This window comes from Eriocheir sinensis, chromosome 20 (genome assembly GCF_024679095.1).
Source record: "Eriocheir sinensis breed Jianghai 21 chromosome 20, ASM2467909v1, whole genome shotgun sequence".
Taxonomy (NCBI): Eukaryota; Metazoa; Arthropoda; class Malacostraca; order Decapoda; family Varunidae; genus Eriocheir; species Eriocheir sinensis.
Window position 1 is genome coordinate 13,748,422 of NC_066528.1, and position 16,167 is coordinate 13,764,588.

The 16,167-nt window shown below is 41.8% G+C and overlaps 1 protein-coding gene across 1 annotated transcript in view; it reads left to right on the forward strand.

The window, feature by feature from the left end:
• Nucleotides 1-308: 308 nt before the first annotated feature.
• The window catches only part of LOC127001206 (solute carrier family 52, riboflavin transporter, member 3-B-like), a 44,429-nt gene continuing 28,570 nt past the window's right edge, over nucleotides 309-16,167 (forward strand). Inside the window, exon 1 of the mRNA XM_050865427.1 lies at nucleotides 309-896. The gene's annotated coding sequence lies outside the window, so the exon portion shown is untranslated. The remainder of the gene's footprint in view (nucleotides 897-16,167) is intronic.

Sequence of the window (16,167 nt, forward strand, 5' to 3'; positions counted from 1 at the left end):
CTTCTTTCTTTCTTTCTTTTCACTTTTTCTCGTAGCTGCTTCCTCGTCTACCCTTCCTAGTGGGTGTTGTTTCCTTGGGTAGCTTTATGAGCCTAGTGATAGTCTGACAAGGCTTCTGCACTTTTAACGTGAAGAACCAGTCACGAGGACACGACTTATCTCCTTTATAGCCTTCAGGAATAGTTGTCGTGAGCGCCGAAAGCGTCAAGAATACAAGCCAGAGACAGAAAACGTGACATAAGACCAGTGGCCGCTAGGGTTACCGGGTATGTTTATTATATATAGAGACACGCTTTAGAGGTCCAGTCAGTCAGTGGCAGACGACCCGCAGCTACGGAGGGAGGTACTGTCAAGCAGCCTCCGCGTTCCCTTGACTGAGCACTGTTGCCAATCCATATTAAACTCAATCAGCATCACCAACCTAACCCCAGTCCTCCCTTGGTCCCACACGGTTGCCCCACTACCACAAACTCAGTAACCTAACCTCATCTTACATATACGAGGGACTGCATTCAAGCTTCATATATTCGTAACTCATCCATTTCTACCGGGCCAGTGTGACGCGCGTCTGAAGAGTATACTGCGCTCAAGTTAACCATATCCCAACCACCGTGATCTCAAACTACCGTGAAAGCGTAACAACAGCATTAGACCGCCTTGTCACACTCCTCCTCCCTGATAACGTCGATGATTATCTCAAGAACAGCGTGACGGAGTGAATCTCAGCGGGACTTCCTCCCTAATAGACTATGGCCCGTGTTGCATGACGGGACGCTAGCCGCTCAACACCAGCCAGCCCTGCGCCAGTCTTCGTTCCTCGCCGCGCCGCGCACACACCTTGCCTGGCTCGCTGCGCTTGGCTCTCCTCGCTCGTTCCTCGTCGTCTGTCCTTCCTGGTGAGTTAATTGTCTTCGTTTTACTTCCTATCTCTTAGTGTTTGTCTTAATTTCGTTTCCTTTCTAATTATGTCCGCCTGTTGTTATGTCACCTTCTCTACTTTATTAATTTATTCACTTTTCTCGCCTTCCTTTCCTGGTGAGTTTTATCTTCGTTTTACTTCCTATTTCCCTTCATTCACTTTCACTTGTTTCCTCGTCCGTCCTTCCAAGTGTTGTTTCCCTATTACTTCCTTTTCTTGACGATTGTTTTCACTCGTCTCCTTTCCTACTGTCTGTTCTTGTGTTCCGTGTATCCTCTCTTTTCCTTCATTCATTCATTCATTTCACCAACTTGTTTCCTCGTCCAGTTCCTTCCTAGTGTTGTTTTCTTTTTACTTCTTTAGCATTTGTCTTCACTTTAGTCTCCTTACCTACTATATATGTCTTGTGTTGTGTCGCCTTCTCTTCTTCATTCATTTCCGGCGTCCAATTTTCTCGTCGTTGCTTCCTCGTCTGTCCTTCCTGGTGTTAGTTTTTTTTCTGTTTTTTCTTTGCTTTAGTTTCCTTGTCTTGTTGTGGTACGCGTCACCTTCTATCTCTCTCCCACATACATTCCCTTCATACATTACATACTTTTCTCGTCTCTGCTTCCTCGTCTGCCCTTCCTGGTGAGTGTTAGTTTTTTTCTGCTTTTTCTTGGCGTTCGTCTTTGCTTTAGTCTGTCTTGTTTGTGGTCTCTCCCTCTCCTTCATTCAATTCATACATTACATACTTTTCTCGTCTCTGCTTCCTCGCCTGCCCTTCCTGGTGAGTGTTAGTTTTTTACTGCTTTTTCTTGGCGTTCGTCTTTGCTTTAGTCTGTCTTGTTTATGGTCTCTCCCTCTCCTTCATACATTCAATTCATACATTACATACTTTTCTCGTCTCTGCTTCCTCGCCTGCCCTTCCTCGTGAGTGTTATTTTTTTTTTCTTTACTGTTTTTTCTTGGGGTTTGTCTTTAGTTTAGTCTCCGTCTTATTGTGATCTGCGTTCCCCTCTCTCTCCCTCTCCTTCATTCAATTCATACATTAAATACTTTTCTCGTCTCTGCTTCCTCGCCCGCCCTTCCTGGTGAGTGTTATTATTATTTTTTTCTTTACTGTTTTTTTTCTTGGGGTTTGTCTTTAGTTTAGTCTCCGTCTTATTGTGATCTGCGTTCCCCTCTCTCTCCCTCTCCTTCATTCAATTCATACATTACATACTTTTCTCGTCTCTGCTTCCTCGCCTGCCCTTCCTGGTGAGTGTTATTATTATTATTTTTTTCTTTACTGTTTTTTTTCTTGGGGTTTGTCTTTAGTTTAGTCTCCGTCATATTGTGTTCTGCGTTCCCCTCTCTCTCCCTCTCCTTCATTCAATTCATACATTACATACTTTTCTCGTCTCTCCTTCCTCGTCTCTGCTTCCTCGTGGGTGTTGGTTTCTTTTTGCTTCCTTTTCCTGGTGTTCGTTTTCACTTCGTCTTCTTTTACTATCATTGTTTTCCGCTTTCCGCTCTCTCCCTTCATTCCCTCATTCATTCATTCATTTCTGCATGTCTTATCTACAGGCCTTTCTTGTCATCCCCCTCCATTTCATTATCTTTCTTTATCATTATCTCTGTCTGCTATTGTACCTCATGTCTCGTCTCCTCTCCTCCATTCATTCGCTGCATCTTTTGTCTTTTATCTCGCTTCCCTTCCGTCTAAAGTAATACAGACAGTCCCTACGTCCTTCCTAACTTCGTTCCCCTTCCTAAATACTAGTTCCGTCTGTTGCTGTGGCCTATGTCTCCTTCTTTCACTCATTTATTCCCTGAACTCACTTTTCTGCCTCATCTGTGACGTCTTCAGCCCGCATTCCTGAATGTATCGGCGCCTCAGCTCGCCTGTTTGAAAAGACTCTCGTAGAAGTTCCTGGGGTTTTCGTGGACTGTTTTGTGATCCCAGTGATAGGTTTACCAGACTTCTGCACCATGAACGGGAACAAGTGTTACTACCACGGAAACTGTGCAAGATCGGCGTCGCATGACCCTCCAACATACCCCCAACAACAACATACCCCCAACAACAACATACCCCCAACAATTTATGCCCCAACGGGCTGGGGCCGACCATCAGACCCTACTATGAAGGCCTGCCGGCGCCACAGGCCAAGACGTAAATATATATATATATATATATATATATATATATATATATATATATATATATATAATGCCATGTTGAAGGGCTCATCAGGGCTAACAAATGTTATTATACAATGTCATGTCTACAATGCATGGGTAAGCCAGGAAAAAAAACTTGGAGAACAACAACAAGAAGATGGACAATCTGTTGGTCGGCGTCTGCGACGCAGATAAAAATCGCACGTGAAACCCCGGGTAATCTTCTCTGTGGCCTTGGGAAATGGCCGTAATGGAGCCCGAGACGTTGAGATATGAAATTTAATCTCGCCTTCCTTTAATCTTTAGTGGCGTAGACGGTTCCTAGACTTTTCTTATCACCGGTGCGACTGTCTAGGGTAAAGGTCCATTAGTAAAGATTGTTCATAGTCGTTTCATTCGTTTTAGGCCTTGATTTTAGCGTTAGTAGTTGTAAATCCAAAAATAACTGGGATTTTCAAACATACCTTCTCTTCCAACCAATCTATATCCTTTTGTTCGTTGCTTCATACCTTGCAAAAACTGATTAGAAAAGGGCAGTAAGGTGCATTCGTAAATATTCTTCAAAATCGTTTTAGCCTTTCAGGCCTCAATTTTAGCAGGAATAGTATTTAATCCAAAAACACTAGGAATTTTACCAAACCTTCCCTTCAAATCTATCTATAGCCTATTTTCTTGTTACTTCATACATAGCACTGAAAGTCACGCGGCGGGGAAGAGTACGAGGAAGATCCATGAAGTTGATACAGACAAGATGGTAAATATTTACTGTGTGACTTTTTTTTTCATTTGGTAATTAATTAGTTTACTTGGTTGTTTTGAGGAATCATTCATTTGCACAACAACTGATCTTGAGTACGGGAGAAGGTAAAGTGAAGTGAGGGGAGTACGGAGGGAAAGAAAAGGGGAGGAATTTTTATTATGGGTCATATTATAAGACATTTCGTTGGCCAAAAACACAAGCTTTCGTAGGAGTTGTGGGAATTTCCAGGGATAGTTTTATGACCCTGGTGGTAGTTTGACCCTTCCTCTGTACCATGAACCTGAAGAAACACTCATTAGAACCCGACTGATCCCCCCTTTGACCTTTAGAAATAGATGATGTGAGGAGCGAAAGTCTTGTAATACCAACCATATATATACTAGGTTGGTATTAAAAGACACTCGCTTCTTACATCAGCTATTTCTAAAGGTCAAAGAGGGGGTCAGTCGGGCTCTAATGAGTGTTTCTTCAGGTTCACGGTACAGAAGAAGGGTCAGACTACAACCAGGGTCATAAAACTACCCTTGGAAATCCCCACAACTCCTACGAAAGCCTTGTCAAATGTGTGTTTCTTCAGGTTCATGGTACAGAAGAAGACTCACACTACCACCAGGGTCATAAAACTACCCTTGGAAATGCCCACAACTCCTACGAAAGCCTTGTCAAATGTGTGTTTCTTTAGGTTCCCGGTACAGAAGAAGACTCACACTACCACCAGGGTCATAAAACTACCCTTGGAAATGCCCACAACTCCTACGAAAGCCTTGTCAAATGTGTGTTTCTTTAGGTTCCCGGTACAGAAGAAGACTCACACTACCACCAGGGTCATAAAACTACCTTTGGAAATGCCCACAACTCCTACGAAAGCCTTGTCAAATGTGTGTTTCTTTAGGTTCCCGGTACAGAAGAAGACTCACACTACCACCAGGGTCATAAAACTACCCTTGGAAATGCCCACAACTCCTACGAAAGCCTTGTCAAATATGTGTTCTTGGGCTGCGATTTGTCTTGTAATACGACTCTCACATGGAGTGCACGAGGAAGAAAAGCATGGAGGTATAAAGGGTGGAGTCGACCTTTGAAGCCGCCGCACTGTTATTCTTTCACCATCAAGATCTACCGCCTTGTGCCAGGTGTTGGTCAGGTCACAGTCCACCTCGGTTTTCGCGGTGTGGAATTTTTTTTTTTTTTTTTTTTTTTTTACAACAGAGGAGACAGCTCAAGGGCACAAAAAAAAGGAAACATTAATAAAGAAAAAAAAGCCCGCTACTTGGTGCGCCTAAAAAAATGAATCAAAGGAGGTGGCCGAAAGAGAGGTCAATTTCGGAAGGCTCTGAGGCCATTACTTTTGCTACGGTAGTCAAAGCTGTCTCTCTCTCTCTCTCTCTCTCTCTCTCTCTCTCTCTCTCTCTCTCTCTCTCTCTCTCTCTCTCTCTCTCTCTCTCTCTCTCTCTCTCTCTCTCTCTCTCTCACTCTCAGTCACTTAATAACAGCGACTCACTGATACTAGGAGACTTTAACCTCCCCCATATCGACTGGGCGACACTGTCGGGTACAGAAGGTGAGTCCCATAGAATGATCGAATTTCTAGAGGAAAATTATCTAAGCTAAATGGTTTCTGACCCAACTCGACAAAATAACATACTTGACCTTGTTATAGCGACCCAAGATAACCTAGTCAGTAATGTCACGGTAGGAGAACACCTCGGTTCCTGCGATCATAAACTAGTGCGCGTTGACATTAGAGCTCAAACATCGGTGACTGAAAATAAAGTTAAGGTGCCCAATTTCAAAAGAGCCAACTTCGTAGAAATCCGACGAAAACTAATAGATATGCAACTATCAGATGACGGCAATGCAGAGGACGCCTGGCTAAACTTTAAAAATCACTTACTCACTCAGCAGGACACATTTGTCCCCTTGTGCGAGAAGCGAATTAACACTAATAAAAGTCCACCTTGGTTTAATAGCGAAATTAAACACTCAGTCAAGGAGAGAAAATTGTCTTACAGGTTAAAGAAAGAACAAAGCACGCCCGAAAACATTAGACTTTACAATGATGCAAGGCGACGAGTAAAAAGATTAGTGCATCAGGCAAAAACGTAGATATGAAGAAAATATTGCAGCCAACTGTAAAAATAATCCGAAATCCTTCTTCAGTTACATAAACAACAGAAAGGCGATCAGAAGTGGAATTGGACCTTTAACAAACAGCGACGGTGCACTAGTGACTGACAGCCAACACGTTGCAAACCTATTAAATAATTACTTTTCCTCGGTGTTTAATAATAACAGTCCTCCCACCATCACCACCAACACCAGTACTAATGTAAATCCCGAGCATGCATTGTCTAACTTTGAAATAAAACCCGATGAAGTCCTTAAAGCCCTCAAATCACTTAAAACAAATAAAAGTCCTGGACCTGATAAAGTATATCCAACTCTGCTGAAAGAAACAAAGAGCGAAATACTCTCCTCCCTCACAACCGTATTCAATATGTCCTTGCGACAAGGCATTGTCCCTTCAGATTGGAAAAGGCTAACGTGACACCGATTTTAAGAAAGGAGACAAAAAGTACCAGGTAATTACAGGCCCATTAGTCTAACTTCGGTTGTAGGTAAGCTACTTGAGGGCATAATTAGAGACAAAATTGTGAGTTACCTTGAAAGCCACTCATTAATTGGGGACTCACAACATGGCTTCCGAAACAAAAGATCCTGCCTATCAAATCTATTAACCTTTTATAACGACCTCTTCACTGTTTATGACGTAACCAAATCACTGGACGTAGTCTATCTTGATTTCGAAAGCGTTTGATAAAGTCCGCATCATAAATTACTTTACAAATTAAAGCAAATAGGTATTGACGGTCAGGTAAACCAATGGATCGCGAATTGGTTGAGCAACAGACAACAAAGAGTAGTGATTGACGGATTTAACTCAGAGTGGGCGCCTGTCACTAGTGGCGTCCCTCAGGGCTCGGTTCTTGGCCCAGTGCTCTTCATTATTTACATCAACGACGTGGATGTTGGACTCAATAACCGCATTAGTAAATTTGCAGACGACACAAAGATTGGTAACTCGGTTCTCACTGACGAAGACAGGCAAAGCCTCCAAGAGGATTTGCACAAAATTTCAACTTGGTCGGATAGATGGAGATGCCCTTTAACGTAGACAAGTGCCAGGTCCTTCAAGTTTGAACGAGGTATTAATAGTTTGATTAAGAATTGCTCGGCGTTAAAATAAAAAGAGTTCAATGCGTCAATGACTTGGGGTCAAAATCGCGTCAAACCTCAAATTCTCACAGCAATGCATCGATGCAGCAAATAAAGCGAACAGAATGTTGGGCTTCATTAAAAGAAACTTTTTATTTAAGAATAAAGATGTAATACTCCCGCTCTACAACAGTTTAGTCAGACCCCACTTGGAATATGCGGTACAGTTTTGGTCTCCCCACCATGCAAAGGATATTGCTAAATTAGAAGGTGTTCAGCGTCGGGCAACGAAATTTATCCCTTCCTTGCGCAACAAATCCTACGAAGAAAGGCTTTCTAACATGTTCTCTCTTGAGAAACGTCGCCTCCGAGGAAAACTGATCGAATGTTTTAAAATACTTAATGGTTTCACGAATGTAGACAGATCAACATTGTTTATGATCGATGACACTTTGCGCACGAGGAACAATGGCGTAAAACTCAGATGTAGACAAGTAAATTCAGACTGCACCAAATTTTTCTTCACCAACGTTGTAGTGCGAGAATGGAATAAGCTCCCATCATCAGTGGTCCAGTGTAACACGATTGACTCCTTCAAAAATAAGCTCGACCGTCACTTCCTTCAACTTAATATCAACTAGAGTAGAAATGCAACGTTTTGGAGTCTTCTGATTAATATAAAATCACTTAGGTTTAAGGACAGACCACCAAGTCTGGACCATGGGGTCTGTGTGGTCTGATTTTCTATGTAAATCTATGTAAATCTCTCTCTCTCTCTCTCTCTCTCTCTCTCTCTCTCTCTCTCTCTCTCTCTCTCTCTCTCTCTCTCTCTCTCTCTCTCTCTCTCTCTCCTAGACATTCCTTCTGTGTGCTTTCGCAGGAGCAGCGGGCTATTTTTCGTTTCTTTTTTTCCTTGTTTATTACTCTTCCGCTGTTTCCTATACCATAATAATAATAATAATAATAATAATAATAATAATAATAATAATAATCACTGCTCTAAAGGTAGGAGCACGATGAATAAGTTAGTGGATGTAAAGAAAGATCAGCGAATTAGTGGTGTGATAAGCTTGCGAAATCTCGAAGCTGGTTTCTGTTTCCATTTAGTATGTAGCAAAACTTTTATATGTGTTTACTGAAATGAATCTACCGCATCAATAAGTGTACGGTAATCACAAACAACACCGATGAATAAGTTATGTTAGTGGATGTAAAGAAAGGTCAGCGAATTAGTGGTGTGATAAGCTTGCGAATTCTCGAAGTTGGTTTTTGTTTCCATTTAGTATGTAGCAAAACTTTTATAGTGTTTACTGAAATGAATGTACGGTAATCACAAACAACACCGCCATAATGGATAAGACGTGACCTGGAGGCAGTAACTAAGGTGGTCATGGAGGTAGAATTGGTGGAGTCGACATCAGCCCAATTAAGTGAATCCGCCGGAGCTGTCAATTGTGCGGCCAAGGTGTCAGGTGTTGTCAGGTCAGGCTCCCTATTAATAGGCTCGGCCAGGCTCACCCACCCCTATCTGTTGGCCGTAAATTTGACAGTTCGTCGGCTTCACCTCAATGAATGGGATTAGCGGGCCGTGTCGACTCCACCAATTCTACCTCCATGAAGGTGGTGGGAGTGAGGTCTCAGCCGGGTATCTGCCATGTTGATAACCGATACGACAGTTCGTCGGCTTCACCTCAATGAATGGGATTAGCGGGCTGTGTCGACTCCACCAATTCTACCTCTATGAAGGTGGTGGGAGTGAGGTCTCAGCCGGGTATCTGCCATGTTGATAACCGATACGACAGTTTGGCGGCTTCACTTCACCCCCTAAGATTAGCGGGGCCATGTCGACTCCATCCTTTAAACCCCCATGAGGAACAGTGAGGTGAGGGGAAAGGAAGGGGAGAGAAGAGAAGGGGAGGAGTTATGGTTACAAGAGCACGAGATGGTAAAGTGAAATGAGGGGAAGGGAATGGAAGGAAGGGGAGGAGGGAGGGAGAAAAGTGGAGGAGCAATGTTAAGGAGGGGCGAAGGGAGATTAGCAAGAGGTCGGTCGGTCTCTCTCTCTCTCTCTCTCTCTCTCTCTCTCTCTCTCTCTCTCTCTCTCTCTCTCTCTCTCTCTCTCTCTCTCTCTCTCTCTCTCTCTCTCTCTCTCTCTCTCTCTCTCTCTCTCTCTCTCTCTCTCTCTCTCTCTCTCTCTCTCTCTCTCTCTCTCTCTCTCTCTCTCTCTCTCTCTCCTAAACATTCCTTCTGTGTGCTTTTGCAGGAACAGCGATTAGCGGGCTATTTTACGTTTGTTTGTTTTTTTGTTTTTTTTCCCTTGTTTATTACCCTTGAGCTGTTTCGTATACCATAATAATAATAATAATAATAATAATAATAATAATAATAATAATAATAATAATAATAATAATAATAATAATGCAAGTATATCAGAGGTGAGTAAGTATGACATCTGTGAGCCTTGTTGTTGTTGTTGTTGTTGTTGTTGTTATGTAAAAGTTGATGCAGAGAAGTGATCGTAAATATTTTCTTTGTGATGTTTTCTTTCTTCCATTTGATAATTTACTAGTTTATTTGAGTGTTTTGAGGAACTGTTCTCTTGCACAACAACTCACTGAGGTTTCAAAATACTCAAACTAAAACAAAACTATCATGGAACGAAAAAAAAGCATAAAAAATAGGAAGTGTCGATATAGGAAATAAGAACCTAAAAAGGTGCTATTTCTTATCTGTTCATCTTAAAAGACCACGTGACGGGTTAGTGTGTGTGTGTGTGTGTGTGTGTGTGTGTGTGTGTGTGTACTCAGCTATAAATGATGTCTGTCTATCTATCAATCAATCAATCTCTATACCAATCTATAACTGTCTGCATTAGTCTGTCTATCAGTTTTATCTACATTTGTCTATCTACCTCTGTATTTCTCTGTCTATTTATCTGTCAAACAAGACTTGCGTAACTCTACCTATCACTTATCTATATCTGTTTACCTATCTATGCATATATTTTACTATGAAACAAAACTTTGGAAAACTATATCTCTCTATCTATCAGTTTCACCTATATTTGTCTATGTATCTATCTATTTTCCTGTCAAACGAAACTCAACGTAACTTTATATATCCGTCTGTCACTTTTATCTATACGTCTATCGATCTAGCTACATGTTTCTCCATCTTTTTTTCTGTCAAACTAAGCTCAACGTGACTTAATATATCTATCTATCACCTTCATCTACGTCTATCGATCTAGCTACATGTTTCTTCATCTTTTTTTTTCTGTCAAATTAAGCTCAACGTGACTTAATATATCTATCTATCACCTTCATCTACGTCTATCGATCTAGCTACATGTTTCTCCATCTTTTTTTTCTGTCAAACTAAGCTCAACGTGACTTAATATATCTATCTATCACCTTCATCTACGTCTATCGATCTAGCTACATGTTTCTCCTTAAATTTTCCTGCCTAACAAAACGCGGTATTTGGAGCGCCAGCATCAAGCGGAACCATTACGAAAGGTTGGCCAGGAATGAACGGTGACAGAACATAAGAACATAAGAAAAACATAAGAACATAAGAACATAGTGAAACTGCAAGAGACCGGGTGGCCTACACAGGGCAGCTCCAGAATCCCCCCCACTACTCACGGTGGGTGAGGTGTAGTTACAGGGGTTACAGGTAGAGGCTTGATCCTCGTTATACCGGCGGTACTAGGCACGCATCCAGCACCCCGTCACCTTACTGCACCCACACCTCACTGCCACCTGTCGTCCTCGTCCATGTAGCTATCCAGTCTACTCTTAAAACAAGCTATCGTCCCTGCACTAACTATGTGATTGTTGAGTCTATTCCATTCCCCCACCACCCTATTACTAAACCAATGCTTGCCTATATCTCTCCTAAATCTATACTTTTCTTATTTAAATCCATTACTGCGAGTTCTATCCTGCTGGCTAATTCTCAGTACTTTACTTATATCGCCTTTGTTGTAACCCTTGACCCATTTGAATACTTCTATCAGATCTCCCTGCACTCTTCGTCTCTCTAGTGAATGTAAGTTTAGATGTTTCAGCCTATTTTGATATGGGAGGTTCCTCAGCCCCTGAATCATCTTGGTCATCCTCCTCTGAACTGGTTCTAGCAAGTTGCCTTCTCTCTCTCTCTTCCTCCTCCTTCCTCCCTTCTCTCTTTTTCTTCCTTATCTTTCCTACCCTTCTACTCAGCCCTTAATTAAGTCAGCCCGCCATGCCAAGACGTGTCGCCGCCTACCTCACACAACGCTGACGAAAGGTTCCAAGGGAAAAGAACGTTGCCAGTGTGGCCAGGAAGGAGGCAAAGAAAAAGAAAGAGAATGAATGATACACTGAAACAGATGGATACAGAGAAAGGGAGAGGACTGAGATAGAAAAATAGATGAATGGGTAAGTAAAGAAAAAGGGAGAAGATTGAATTAGATGGAAGAAGAAGAAAAAAAAAAGAAGAGAGAGAGAGAGAGAGAGAGAGAGAGAGAGAGAGAGAGAGAGAGAGAGAGAGAGAGAGAGAGAGAGAAAAGAGAGGGGGGCACACCCTGACCGCTGGGAGTGACCTCCCTCAGGGGTGCGGTATAAAGACATATCCCACACCTCACTCACGGGGAAAAGGGATTGGGATTATAATTATCATTCATTCCCATACTTCAATAACTAGCTAATTATAGTTATGTGTGTGTGTGTGACTATATATATATATATATATATATATATATATATATATATATATATATATATATATATATATATATATATATATATATATATATATATATATATATATATATCAACAAACCACTTGTGCCAGGAATCGAACCTTTCCGACTGCCCCGAGCGTGAGCGGGACTTCTTTACCTTTCATTCCTCGTAAGAGGGTGGGGGCGTCAGGTTGGCTGCTTAAATGCAACCTCTGGCGTGAAGTCTTTTAGCTCATCAGGTGGCATGGTTTGTATGCGCCTTGATTTCTATTCAGAAAGTACGGGTTCGATTCCTGGCACAAGTGGTGTGTTGAGATGTTTTTCTGTCGGTTAAAGACAGTTCCTTGATAGATAGATATATATATATATATATATATATATATATATATATATATATATATATATATATCTATATATATATATATATATAGACACACCCACACACATATATATATACGCGAGCTATATAAGTTTCTCATGTTTTCCATCCAGGATGGAAAACAAAATTTTAGTCTCAAATACTTCCCAACTATTTCTCAGGACCGTCCACACCAGGGAAGTTTGTATGGAAACTGCTTTGACATTTCGAAGGTGTTAATGAGGCTCGTAAAAGGATCCCTGCCTGTCAGATTATGGCTGCAGGCTGATGGAATGGCTTTTCTGTGCCTGGTATCAATTCGTGGTATTTTGGGAGCCACCGTTCGTAATAGTTTTTCAAAGTCAGTGGTTGACCTTTCAAGAATATTAAACCCTGCTCCATTAACTCTAGCCTCCGCCAAAAGTAAGTCATTCTGTAATGCTCAACTTTCTATAAACGACCTCACTCATACGCGTTTCCTTGTCTTCTTCTTGCTCTCCAGTGAGTGCAATAAATACAGAGGCCATTGTAGCAACCTCCGCACACACCGACATCCTGAGAACAACCAAGGCCTTGGAACAACCCTGAGGTGTGGACAGGAGACATTATTTCCCGAGGGTATTCAAATGTATCCCAGTGGTTTCCCGAAACACTTGGGAAACGTCTGGGATTATACATACAAAGATTCCTGGTATGGACGCGCCTTATCAAGCTTTATCAAATGTGTGTGTTTAGTCCCGTGGGGGTGGTGTTGGCCTGTTCCCCTGTGTCCTATGCGTCAGTCACGTGGCACGACTGTCGAAGCTCTGCCCGGGGGATAAGCCGTGAGAGGGTGGGGCCGAGAAAGGCTTAGCTAGGTTAAAGAAGGAACACAGTCATTCTTTCGTAATCTGTGTGTGGAGAGAGAGAGAGAGAGAGAGAGAGAGAGAGAGAGAGAGAGAGAGAGAGAGAGAGAGAGAGAGAGAGAGAGAGAGAGAGAGAGAGAGAGAGAGAGAGAGAGAGAGAGAGATAGATAGAGAGAGAGAGACAGAAAAACAGAGAAACATAGGCAGCGTGAGAGGAGAGTCAGTCAACTAATCTCCATCGTGACTTGTGTGCGAAGGTCCATTGTATACGCGCGGATAAGCAGGACATTGCCTCTCCCATTGCGAGAAGAAGGACATTGCCTCTCCCACCACCAGAGGGCAGTATAGCGGGCAGTGACGGGAGGCAAGCGTGGCCCTTCTGCATGCCGGGAAAGCCTCAGAGTGGACGGTCTTTGTGGGAACAGTCTTATAACCTGGTCAAAGGGAGTGTGCGTGTGAGTGTATGTGCTTGTGGTGCGGAGATAAAGCGATCAGTGTTGAGGATTTGGGAGCCACGTTGGAAAATAGACAACTTCAGTGGAAAATAAGTAACCATATTGGAGAAAAGAACACTGGAAAATGGAAAACATATTGGAAAAGACCCTCATTGGAAAAAAAAAGAAAACTACATTGAAAAGAGACCAACTGGATATTACAGCACCACCTTGAAAGTAGAGAACCTCAAAGAGAACACTACTGGAAACATAAAAAAAACACTGGGAAATAAAGAAAGCCCACTGGAAAATAGAAAACCACACCGGGAAACACAGAAACCCACATTGGAAATAAGTGTTCATATATACATCCATGTGTTATCCATAGTAAACAGTGTACATGTGTAGCCTAAGAAATAGAACCAAATAACCAATCAGCAAAGGCAGTTAAGATTCTGAAAGTGATTAACCCGGTAGCTGCGGGGATCATGTTTCTTAAAGGCCCCTCTAGGCGAATTAATGAGAAAAAATCATCACTCACGCAAACCTTTTCATAATATATAATACCAACGCGTATATGATCAGTTTACGCATCATCTATTTTGGGGGTTTATATCATGGTAAAAATTTGGCCCATAGCTGGTACACAGTAAAGCCACAAATTTGGCCCGTCGCTGCTACACGGTAAAGCCACAAATTTGGCCCGTCGCTGCTACCGGGATAAAAATATCAGCACCCATAGATAGAGAGATTCCATTCACTTTAGGACTACATCTGAGAGTAAATCCCTTGTGAGTGTCTTAAAAGTATCAGAACCCATATAAAGAGATTCCATTCACTTTGGGACTACATCTGAGAGTACATCCCTTGTGAGTGTCTTAAAAATATCAGCACCCATATAGAGAGATTCCATTCACTTTAGGACTACATCTGAGAGTAAATCCCTTGTGAGTGTCGATCCTCAACCTTCAATCAACAAGAATAGCATCACAGAACGAGATTGGATTCTTTCTTTTTTCTGTTTCGGCGTACTGTGATTAATTTTAGGACGACTTCTGAGAGTAAATCCTAAGAGAGTGTCGATCTTAAGACTCCAAAAACTTATACGACTTGACTTAAACGAAATTGCAGTCGCTTTTTTTTCCCTTTTTTCAGTTCATTGTGATTAATTTTAGGACGACACCTGAGAGTAAATCCTAAGAGAGCGTCGATCCTAAGACTCCACAAACTTAAACGACTGGACTAAAACGAAATTGCAGTCGCTTTTTTTCCCTTTTTTCAGTTCATTGTGATTAATTTTAGGACGACACCTGAGAGTAAATCCTAAGAGAGTGTCGATCTTAAGACTCCAAACAATACCGTAACAGCAAGATTGGAACAAGGAGTCACTTTTGTTCTTTTCGGTACATTGTGACGCTACCTAATCGTGACGCGTGACAAACAAACACACTCACACACTACCTGGTCATCCTTCTCTTCAATAAACTCCCTCAGTCTGTTAGTAGTGAAGTATTGAAGGAGTACTAAAGAAGATCAACTGTAGTACACGACGCCACAATGTACTATCCCGTAAGTGTGTGTTGTGTTGTTGTTGTAATAGTAGTAGTAGTAGTAGTAGTAGTAGTAGATAAGTGAGGTAAGTTTTCCTTCTCTTCTTTTTGTCTTTTTTTTGTCACCTGATGTTGTTGTTGTTTTTTTGCTTTCTTTTCTTCCTCTTTCTTCTTCTTCTTCTTCAACCTTCTCCTCATTTTTCCTTCTCTCCTTTTTGCCTCTTCTTTATCACGTGCTTTTCTTCTTATTTTCTTCGTTTTCTTCTTAATTTTCTTATTTTTTCTTCTTATTATTATTATTTTTCTTTTTCCTTCTCTTCCTCTTCTTCTTCTTTTTTTTTCTTCTTCTTCTTCTTCTTTTTCTTTTTCTTCTTCTTCCTCATCCTCCTCCTCTTCCTCTACTTCTTCTTTTACCTCCTCCTCCTTTTCCTCCATTTCCACTACCTTCTCCTCCTTCCTCCTCCTCCTCCTCATCCTCCTCATCCTCATCCTCCTCCTCCTTCTCCTCCTCTTTCTCCTCCTCCTCCATTTCCATTATCTTTTCCTCCTCCTCCCCTTTCTTCTCCTTCTCCTCCTCCTCCTCCTCCTCCTCCTCCATTTCCATTATCTTTTCCTCCTCCTCCCCTTTCTTCTCCTTCTCCTCCTCCTCCTCCTCCTCCTCCTCCTCCTCCTCCTCCTGATACGTGCCTTTGAACCTTCATGAATAAGTTAAAGCAAGCAAGCAACACACACACACACACACACACACACACACACACACACACACACACACACACACACACACACACACACACAAGTGCTAACTCAAGACATTCAGACAAAACCTGATTACATAAGTTGATAAGGAATGTGCTGTACAGTGTGTCGAGAGAGAGAGAGAGAGAGAGAGAGAGAGAGAGAGAGAGAGAGAGAGAGAGAGAGAGAGAGAGAGAGAGAGAGAGAGAGAAAGAAAGGAGATACAAAACAATGAGAAAAATAATAAAGAGGAATTGTGAAAAGCAACAAGAACGAGGAAAGAGGAATGTGTGAAGAAGTCTAGAATGATATACAGAGAAAAAATAATAAAAGAGAAATAAAGAAAGAAAGGAGACAGGAAAACCGAAAGGAAACAGAAGATAGACAGAGAAGAAGAAGGAAAAATTATCAAAAGGGAAAACTAAAGAAAAAACAAGCAACATATACTATCAAAAAATAACAATCTTGAAATCGTGAGATCG